At 35.3% G+C, this 11496-nt stretch overlaps 1 long non-coding RNA gene across 1 annotated transcript; it reads right to left on the bottom strand.

Annotated features, from left to right (window-relative positions):
- Positions 1–404: 404 nt before the first annotated feature.
- On the bottom strand, positions 405–9786 carry LOC114824889 (uncharacterized). Its single transcript, XR_011581446.1, has 3 exons — positions 9452–9786; positions 3293–3350; positions 405–784 (listed from the first exon to the last, which is right to left on the bottom strand). It is a non-coding gene; the product is annotated as an uncharacterized lncRNA (long non-coding RNA).
- Positions 9787–11496: the final 1710 nt, after the last annotated feature.

The raw sequence follows: 11496 nt of genomic DNA, 5'->3' as shown, positions 1-11496 counted from the left end.
CTTGTTTTCTGGGTTTTGGGTAGTCGGCATCTTCAGCCTTTTCGGATAAATAAATAAATAAATAAATATATATATATATATATATATATATATATATATAGAAGTTAGGTTCCCATCCTTTGTTATTAATTAAAATCTTACTCCTTTTCAATTTTTTTATCAAAGTTTTTAAGATTTAATAAACGGTATTAATTATTTGAATAATAATTTTTTTTTTCTAAATATATATTTTTAGAAATATTACATAGAATATATTTATATTTATGACTAAATTTTCAGGAAATATATTTTTTCTAAATATACCCTATGTTAACGAGTTCTATCTTGAAGCCAAGAAGTTCACCGAAAGCAATTGTGCTTAGTGTATAAAAATATAGGTTAAACACAGTATCCTCCTATCCGTATGACTGAAAGTCAGATGCAATAGTATGAACATGATCAACCATTCAAGAGTCTATTAACAGTGCTTCCTGGCTAGGACAACACTAGTAGCAATGTAAAGACACAAATTGTTCCTAATCCTTGGACGCAGTTGGTAGTCATTTGACAAAAGAACAACAACCAGGATAGCAAAAGCAACATTTCCAACTCAAGTCACACGAAGCAATTCCCATACGAGACTAGTAAAACCTACTCATTCAACAAAAGAGCAACAAACCGCAGCATTACAATGCCAACACTTCCAAAACAACCCACAGAAAGAGTGAGACATCATTCTCAATTAGATCACTTTTAGTTCCAGAAAGAGCTGTCATTTAGTTCCTGAATCTGATCGACTTATTTTCTGCAGAAAAGTCGAACGGAAATAAACAAATAAAAACTAGTCATTCAACAAAAAACCAACAAACAGGATTGCAATGCAACATTTCCAATTCCAGTCACACACATCTCCCTTTCGAGATTATTGAAACCTACTCATTCAACAAAAGAACAACAAACCCCAGCATTGCAATGCCAACATTTCCAATTCAACCTACATAAATCAATTTCCATACGAGACTAGTAACTGCTAGTTTGTTAACAAAAAAAAATTTGTAAAAGTGAAAGGCAGAAGGCACGTAGGCGAAAAATGCTTTTGTTTCTCAGCCATACCTCCACATGCATCAACCACATTCCGGTAGAGGCCAACCTAGGGAGGAAAAGAAACAACCCTTTTTTCTTTTGGTTTTTGATCATTCTATTGTATCACGATGTCTTACTAGGTTTTTCATGGATAACCAACGATGCGGTAATCTGGTAGCCGATGCCACAGCAGAACTGTGGTGTATGGGCATGGTGTGTGCTATGGTACTGGTTCTTGCATGCATATTTGGGATGAGTGTTCACCTTAATCAGGCTGAGGGTAGTGTTAAGAAGGGATTCTAGGGTTTCGTAGAGGCTCTATATTTTACGGTTGTTACTATAACAACTGTAGGATATGGAGACTACGTCGTTCCCAACACGGGTACATCGAAGTGGTTCACAATATTAGTCATAGTGGTTTTGGAAAATCCATGTGTACCATCGATAAAATCATATCTTGGATTGTTTCCAAGAGTAGATTTTATCAGAGGCCTAGGCATCATCAAATCGGTTCGGCAACATTTTGTATGTTTCTCCTCGTGGTAATCATAGGGCCTGTAGTAATACGCCTATTGGAGGCGAAGTAGACAACTCCGGATAACAAGAATACAAAAAATATGAATTATATAGACGTATATTACTTTAATGTTATATCGTTGATGACGGTTGGGTACATCGATTTTGCGTTCAAGTGTACCAGTGGACAGCTTTTAGCTTCGTTTCATCTGCTAATTGGACCATTGCTGGTAGTCCGATATTTGGACTTCCTACTTGGCTCTTTTCTTGGACAGTGGACAAAGTAATTAAATTTACTTATACCTTATGTTATGTTTTTGTGACTGTTTGAAGTAAAGTTTATTATTTTTCTTGATATGCAGACCAAACTTAGAACACCAGTTATACGATGCTAGGGAAGAGCTTGATCAACTACTATAGTTGCCCTGGTGTCATATAACTGTTCTAAATTTGGTCTACATATCAAGAAAAATTATAAACTTTACTTCAAAGATTCACACAAACATAACATAAGGTATACAAAAATAAAGTAAATTTAATTACTCCGTCCACTATTGGAGAAAAGAGCCAACTACGAAGTCCAAATATCAGACGACCAACAGTGGTCCAATTAGCAGATAAAACGAAGCGAAAAGTTGTCCACTGGTAGACTTGAATGCAAAATCGTTTTACCCAATCATAATCAACGATATAACGTTAAAGTAATATAACTTTGCATAATTCATATTTTTTGTATTCTTGTTATCCGAAGTCGTTTGCTTCACCTCCCATAGGTGTATTACTGCAAGCCCTATGATTAACACCAGGAGAAACATACAAAATGTTGATGAACCGATCTGATGCTGCCTAGCCCTCTGATAAAATCTACTCTTGGAAACAATCCAAGATATGAGCTTACCTATGATTGTATGGATGGTACACATACTTGGATTTGCCAGAACCATTGTGACTAATACTGTGAACCACTTTGAGGTACCCTTATTGGGAACGTAGTCTTCATATCCTATTGTTGTTATGTTACAACAGTTAAATATAGACACTATGTAGTCCCAGTATCCATTCTTAATAGTACCCTTAGCCTTATTAAAGTGAACAATCAGCCCAAATGTGAATGCAAGAAACAGTACCACAGCACACACCGAGCCCATCTACCATCGTTTGGTTGTGGCATCGGCTGCTGGATTACCATGTCCTTGGTTATCCATGAAATACCTAGTAAGTACATAACGATACAACAAAGAATGATAAAAAACCAAAAGAAAAAAAGGGTTGTTTCTTTTCCTCCCTAGGTCGGCCTCCACCGCCTACAGGGTGTCGTGGATGCGTGTGGCTGAGAAACAAAAGCATTTTCCGCCTACCTTCTACCTTGCACTTTATATATTTAATTGAAAATTACAAGCCTACAGACTGCCTTCTGCCTCTCACTTTTATATATTTAATTAAAAAAAACATGTACTAATAATTTAAAAAAAAATAGAGTTTGAATTTGGGGATGAACTTTTGTGCTGAGTCTCTAACTTACACACCCATAAATAAATTGAGAAAATATTCAATCAAACTCATCCATATATATATATATATATAACCCGAAGATGCCGAGGACCCAGAAAACAAGTTTGAGTAAACCATTACATGATTTTGTGCTGATAATATAAATCATTGGGTCCAAACATAAAGAATCAAACGATGAACAATAAACACATTTACTATGTACCTGAGGAGTCGAAGACGGAATCGGAGATGGCGGTGGCTGCCGTGTGTGAAAGTAAAACCTTGAAAAAAAAGAAGAAGATAAATGAATACGTGTTCTAAAGGTAAGCAAGCAACTTAGAGCTAAACGGAGAGAAAGACTTTGCCTTTGTACCTGAGGAATTAGAGAAGGTGGTGGCCTTAATGTAGAGAGAGAGAGGGAGAAAGAGAGGGAGGCTTAATAAGCTAGATACTGAGGAGAGGAGGTTGCCTATTGAGTCTAGACAAAATTATAGCAAGACAAATTTTAAGCTACTACCTTGGTACCTATACTATGGAAAGAGATTCTCTCCGGATCCCTTCTACCTAATCCTCCTTATCAAACAATTCGGACCCTTGAAGTTTAAACAAACGGCTACAAATAGTGATCCACTCTAAAAGTTATAATAACTTTAGCCGTTTGATCAAATTTCAAGAGTCTGGATTGTTTGATGAGGAGAATTAGGTGGAAGGGATCCTTTACATAGTATAGGTACCAAGGTAGTAGCTTAAAATTTGTCTTGCTATAATTTTGTCTAGACTCAATAGGCAACCTCCTCTCCTCACTATCTGGCATATTAAGCCCTCTCTCTATCAACGAATGCACTCACTCCATCCAAGGCCACCACCTTCTCCGACTCCTCAGGTACAGAGGCAAAGCCTTTCTCTCCGTTTAGCTCTAATTGCTAAACGCTTTATAGCTTCCCTTTCTCCCAAACAAAAATTATCAAGAAATTAGCAAGGTTTTGCTGCTTTTCACGTGAAGGGATAGGCAGCTTTAAAATTCATATTTTTACATGGCTTTGATAAATACAGCTTAAACTCTCTATCACACACAGAGGCAGAGATGATATGTATGCGGGAGTTCCAAAACCTGCAAAGCTCCGACTTAGCTCCCGCTACTTGACTCCTAAGAACAGAAGAACTCACCAAATGCACCACCGTGTTTTATAACCTCCAAACCCTAGTACTGTGTGGTACCATTACCACATTAATACATGCCTCCGTGTTTGACAGAGATTGGCAAATCTCTATATTATCTTTTTGCACACCAATTCGGTTGGTATTACCTATTTGATGATTGGATAGGGAGCAACTAGCTAGAAATATAATTTGGTTAGCTAATATGTCAAAACTAATTAGCTGAGTTCTAACCGTGTCCACCACCTATGTTTTCACAACCTCTAATAGATAAACCTCAATCTCTAAATTTGTTTCTTCAATGTATATATAATTTCGATAGCTAATATGTCAAAACTAATTAGCTTACTTTTTTTACTCTTCTTTTTTCTTGTAATGTTGCACAATATCCAAACTATCTATTTTTAAGTTACTCTTAATGATCAATTTATAAACAAATAACTAAATTGAAAATTATTTAGTCATCTAAAAATAGACAAATCATGTTCTTCACTTAACTAATTAAAATATCGACAATGTGAATTGACGCTTAAATAATTTCTAATTTTGTTAATTTTGCAGAGTTGAAGTTTACATAGTGATCTAAAAATTACATAGTTTTGATTATTAAACATGAGTAAGAAGAAAGTTGAAAGGGTAAATGAGAAAATTCACGTAAAAAGTAGCAAGAATCGAGTGGAAAGGTTATTAGAATTCCATCCTTTTTTAATACATTAAAGACCATGTAACCTATTTAGCCTCTCAAGCAAGTTTCTAGAGGTTTTCCGAGCGATACTCCAACTCGTCTTGCATGGGCAGAAAGAGAATTTATCTCCTCAATGCTATTCCGAGTTGTCATAATTTAGTTGTCCTTTTTAAACCTAGATCTTGGGATCTCCAGTCAACTAGGTTGGGTTTCCACTATGACTACTCCAATTACAGGCTTTTAACTCATTCCCCTCAATGATACAACTTACTCTCTAGTTAAACCTTAATTATTGGATCCACTAGGTTGACTATCTCTTTAATGTATGACCATCACAAATTTCATCCATGCATGAAAATTGATTTTATTTGCGAGTAGTTGTTTTCTTACGTTTAAGTCCTCCAAACATGTACATTCGGACCTAATTACTAAGTGTAGAGTCAGTTACCGTTTCCTAACTTAACACGGCCGAGCCCGTGTGTACCATCAAAGGGAGCTAGAGCTCGTACTCACAAACCCTAACAGCAAATACGGCTTCGATCTCTACATTGGAGATCGTCTGCAGGCCACACTCTTCATGTACGATCACTGGTTTGGCAGCAGCTTTATGGTGACTACCAAGTCATTGCCTTCTCCCTTGCTTTTAACCAGCGAGACCAACCAGACGACCACCTTGAGTTTCAAAAGCAAACTGATCATGCCTACTTCGGTGAAGAACTCATCGAGGAAATCTCCAGAGGGATAATCCAAGTCCACTTGAATGTGATGGCTCGATTTCGGCTCATGCCCACAACTTCGAAGCTTGAGGGATTCCATATGTTGCGACTCTTCTGCCCCGACATGGGGCTGTGCAAGTTCAATTCTACCCGTAGTAGGGAAATCGTTTAACTCGTTATTAAATGTGTTGGTAAATGTAATTGCTTGCAGTAGACAGACTGGTGTTATGTAATTGGAGATAAATTGATTTTACTTAATTCCAAATTAATCCAGTGATGTCTTTTCTTATTGGATTTGATTGCGCATTACATACATTGTTGTTGGGAAATGCAGGGTTTGAGCTCATTAAATTGATTACCTAATTTAATGTTTTTATCTCATTAAATCGATTACGTAACATTCTTCTTCATCGAGCCCAAATCCTGAATTTCTCAACAGTAATGTATGTAATGTGTAATCAAATCCGATAAGTAAAGACATCACCAGATTAATTTGGAATTAAGTAGAATCAATTTATCTCCAATTACATAACACCAGTTCGTCTATTGCAAGCAACTATATTTATCAACACATTTAATAAAGAGTCAAACGATTTCCCTGCTACGGGTAGATTCGAACTCGCACAGCCTCATGCCAGGGCAGGAGAGCCACAACACACGAAATCCTTCAGGCTTTGAAGTGGTGGGCATGAGCCGATATCGAGCCATCACATTCAGGTGGACTTGGATTATTATTCTGGAGATTTCCTTGATAAGCTCTTCACCTAAGTAGGCACGGTCAGTTTGCATTTGAAAACTTAAGGTGGCCGTTTGGTTGGTCTTGCTGGTTAAAAGCAAGGGAGGAGGTGATGACTTGGTAGTCACCATAAAGCTGCCGCAAGCCAGCGATCGTACAGGAAGAGCGTGGCCTGTAGATGATCTTCAATGTAGAGATCAAATCAATGCTTGCTGTTGGGGTTTGTGACTACGAGCTTCAGCTCCCATTTGACGGTTCACTCGGGCCCAGCCGCGCTGAGTCAAGAAACAGTAACTGACTCAACACTTACTTCCAATGGTTCCGGAAAAGGTGAGTAAGCCCTACATTAGACGAGGATGAAGACCACAATAAGAGCACTAGGACGGGCTGCTGGTTATAATATGTCCTCATTGTTGAATAAATATTGGGAATGAACACCGATGGCTTCATGACTATGAGCTATGTGGATCGATCAATGGCAGTGGGAGAAAAGATGAACAATACGGGTCGAGGGAAAGATAATGTTAAGCATTTAGAAGGTTAAAAGCTAGAAAATAGCCTAATTTGGTCGAAAATTCATCTCCAATCAAAGGCCAATGGGGCATCAGGCTAGCCAAACGTGGTCTTCTTCTTAACCTTTTTTGAGATCCAGCTCTTCAATTGCAATAATTGATTGAAACTCAACGGTTAGATTTGAAAACATTCAAAAGTAGTTTAATTAAATTAACCATAAATTTAAAGTATAAACATAAAACTAATAAATTATTGAGGGGCTATGTTTATCACCTTCGGTTGGTTGAAGATGGTGTATAAGTATAGTCTGATACTGTTTATTTAAAAAAAAAATTACAGGGCTATATTTAGCCTTTTTGGTTAAAAATAGGCTTAAGTGTCTATGGTTGGTACTTAGAGAGTAATATATTATTCTTTGGGCCATTCATAATAAGCTCAATAGGCGCCCCATTTCTAAGAGCATTGTTGGAACTTTTAATATTATATTAAATTAAATAATTAAATGGAAATTAGAAGTTATGTCTTTTGGTGGAAATATACCTCTAACATAATGAATAGTAACTTTTGACTCTTGATAAATGGTCACATGTTTTCCAAAAAAATATCTCAAATCTATAAATAAGGAAGCCTCTTATAATCATAAAATCAATATACATATTCATACATATAATGCACTAAAAATTAGATAGTATCATTGAGTCTATATGAGAGTGTTTTCAACACAATCATGATTCTTTGGAGCCTTGTGATTTGGAGTGCTACTATTACAAGGACGTGGTCGTTGTATCCCGAGTGACAAGCGTCAACCAACCATGAACATCGTAGTGGGGCGTAAACTTATCTTAAGGACAGAGTGTCCAACACTTGCCTCGACTGTACTTCTAGGTTTTTCTAATCCATTATGTCATGCTCGTTTAACATTAGTTAATCATGTGCATGCATTACTTTGATATATAATTGCATAAATTATTTCTTAATTTTTTATGTGATTTAATATAGCAATTAGATCGTATTTTCCCAACAATCTTAAGACAAGTTTAGATTTGGTTGCTATAATTTTGTCATCAGTTCCAAATTGGCATTACATAAGTGGTAATTCATAATTACTTCTTGTCACGTCCAGATCCCAAGATAGGTCTAGGATCCACACGTGACGTCATCACATACACTTTCACCCGAATCATTGTGCCAATAGTAGTAATTTTTCTTTTATCATATGGTTGCATCTAACCTCTATGTCAGACTGCCTACGTACCCTAAGACAGGATCAAGCCATTTGTAATTCCCTAACATATCTCACGTTATTACAAAGTCTGATAAGAATTCCATCTTATATCAAAGCAAGCCATAATCACACCAATAGACATCCAACAAAAGCATTAATTCGATTACCATTCATGTAATCTAATTATGTACACAAGTAATCAACCAATGAGATAAATAATAAGATAACATTCCACGAAGTTTAGTATAATCAAACTCCAAAAATGTTTGTTGTATTTCCTATACATGGATTCCTAAGCATTGCTCTCAGTTACTAATACAAGGATCCACCAACATGGCCAAATCCATTTTCACAATATAAGACATTACTAAATGCATTAGATGAACTTTAATCCTAGTCAAAGTACTTGGAATACTAATTTAACAGTCCCCATTTTGGTTGACCTAATAGAGCTTCATCACTGCCAATACGTTTGAATGGAAATAATTCTGGACTATAAGTGATTATCTGTTTCAATAGGCATAAGTGCACCAATACATTAAGTCATTGAGCTTATAATTGTATCAGAAAATGGTTCTTTGAAACCCAATACATAACCATATAAAGTGATTTAATAAACTCAATATTGATAAGTAAATTAGAATTAAAATTTAGAGAAGAAAGAACATTGCAAAGCAGCAACCTCTTCTCCACAAACGCTGCAGTTTAAGTCAACCAATATTAACCTGATTTTGAACACTCATACCTAACTAGTTGATGCAAACTTACATGGGTTTCGAAGCTTGTTTTGTGTACTTCAAAAGCATAAAAGATTTGTAGAAAACGGGGTTCTAAGTTGAAAGTTATGCAAGTTACAAAATAGAGTACCGAAACTGGAAACCCAGTATTTGCTGCTGTCTGGCAGCTTCGGGACTCAAGTTTGAATATGATTTTGACATATCAATACTCAATGGAATTAAGTGAAATCAGATGGCTATTGATCATGGACATGTCTAGTTTTAAACCACGTAATAGTGGCTCAAAAGGAATCCATAAAGGCATAGAAATTAAGAGCCAAAATAGGCTACTTGAAACATAGTTTTTCTGTGAAGAATTAATAAATTTCTTGCAATTTAGAACCTATACTCTTATAATGCAAATTACATTTTCAGAATGCTTCCACACATTTCAGAATTCATGTTTATAACTTCGATTTCAATTATATTCAACAATTAACAAGACTTGACCTTTTAATCCAAACCCTAGAACAAGATATTTGATTACAACACCCAAAGTATAAAACTGAAAATAATACGAAAGATTGATACAAAGCAGCTATGGAAGGAATAAAGAGAGATGTGAATCGTTACCTAGGCTGCGGTCGACAAAAGCAATCACATTTCTGTTATGGTTCAAACGACATGGTTGTACAACTTTTCTCTCAGTTTCTAGTAAACATTTTAATTCCTTATTTTCTCTTTGCTTCTCCTGGTGTCTTCCATATTTCCTTCGACTTCTCTCAAAGATTCATAGTTTCTATCCTTGTCCCCCTTTTCTTTTTTCTGCTCTCTCCCCCTTTTCTGATTAATAGTTTTGGGGCCGTGGGATTCCTTGTAATCCCCCCCCCCCATCCATTGGCCAACGCCATCTCCCACCTTTTTTTCTTCTCTCTTCCTCCCCCTTCGAGATGCCTCCTTTTTCCCCCTTTGCTTTACTTTAGTTAATATTTTATATTATTATTAGTTTTACTCTTTAAATTTAGAATTACAAGAACACCTTTAACATTTGTGTTTCGTAAAATCTTCATTCTAGCTCTAATTTCCTCTCCACTCGTGCTCATGCGCTCATATCAATGAGTACCACGAACATGTGCAAAGACATACGTGTCACGAGTTTAATGGTCAACAAAAATCAACAAATTCTCCTTTAGAAGTATTTTGAACATTTCACAATTTTCAAAAAATAAAATATAGTAACTTAGAGACGGGTTTTAACACTTCTTGTTTTGCATGATTGCATACTTGGGTTTTCCATATTCGTTTTGATTGTTAATTTAGTAAGTGCATGATCAGGTTGTAGACAACATGTTTTGCATTCATACATGTATTGTTTCAAAGAACATGCCAACAATATATGTGTTATTAACTTATTATTGTGTTTTTACATATGCTTAATGTAGTATACACGAAGTGATTCATAAATTCATATACTGTTCGTGAATTTAATTAAGATTTGATTGGATTCAAATTAAGAGATATTGGAGCATGCATGGCCCTTCTTTTGTCTTGTATATAAGTGACAATGATGTGTTTATAATCTTGTACTAGTTGACAAAAGGTTATTTCCTCACGAGTTTTCACTAGGAAAAGTTATTTGGTGCAACCATTTTTGTAATATGATGTATACATTATAAATAAAAAATAAATAGATTTTACATTAAAAAAAGAGTACATTTTACATAAAAAAAAGGGTACATTTTACATATAATAAAGTGGTACATTTATAAAGAAAAATGGGTACATTATAAATAAATAAAACTTTTAAAAATATGGGCACAAAATGAAATTAATATGTGGGTACAAATTAAAACTAAAAAGAAAATTGGCACAAATTAAAAAAAGGTTGCAAACTAAAAATGGTACAAACTAAAAATAGAAATATATAATACAAAGTTTAACCATAAATATAGATATACCAAATATAACAATTCTAACACTAAATAAATATATTTTAGAAATAAAATTTAATTATGTTGGTATGTAAATAATTTATAATTGAAATAATGACGCTCATTAAAAATTAGAAACTTTGATAAAAAAAAAATTTAATCAATACAATAAAAGAAAAAAGATTGAGAATCTAATTTCTCATTAAAGACATTGAAAGAATGAGAAAAAACAGGTGAGTGAGACTGTGAGGGTGAGATGAGGTGGAAATAGCATCACTCAAAATTACTGGATATCCTTAACATGTATTGCCCCCCCCCCCCCCCCCCCAACCCCAAACAATACAGTATTTACTCAAAATTAGTTCTCAAAAAAAAAAAAAAAAACAGAAGCAAATTGGATGGCTCCAAAGTAATGAAGCCATTTTAGCCGGTTGCTTTTACTGAATTTAGCTTAAGCCATCACCACCTCAATTCTAGCCGGTTGCTCTTTTACTGAACTCTGCATGCACAGAATAGGGCCAGACAGAAGAGACAAGTCACCGGACTCTCCGACCTAATGACAAACATGTCATGTCAATCTTTTTTGGGAGTTTTGTTTGACAAGTCACCAGACTCTTCATTTTACACTCAATCATCCTAGAGAATCACAAAGAAAAGGGAAGAGGTCCGAAACTTTGAAAAAAAGGTGGAGTAATGATTCTTGAAATTTGGCCAAATTTGAGCTTTGATCTTGAATTAAAAAGTGAG

Source organism: Malus domestica, chromosome 05 (assembly GCF_042453785.1).
Source record: "Malus domestica chromosome 05, GDT2T_hap1".
Taxonomy (NCBI): Eukaryota; Viridiplantae; Streptophyta; class Magnoliopsida; order Rosales; family Rosaceae; genus Malus; species Malus domestica.
Note: the sequence above shows the minus strand (reverse complement) of the source record. Positions and strands in the feature narration are given on the sequence as shown.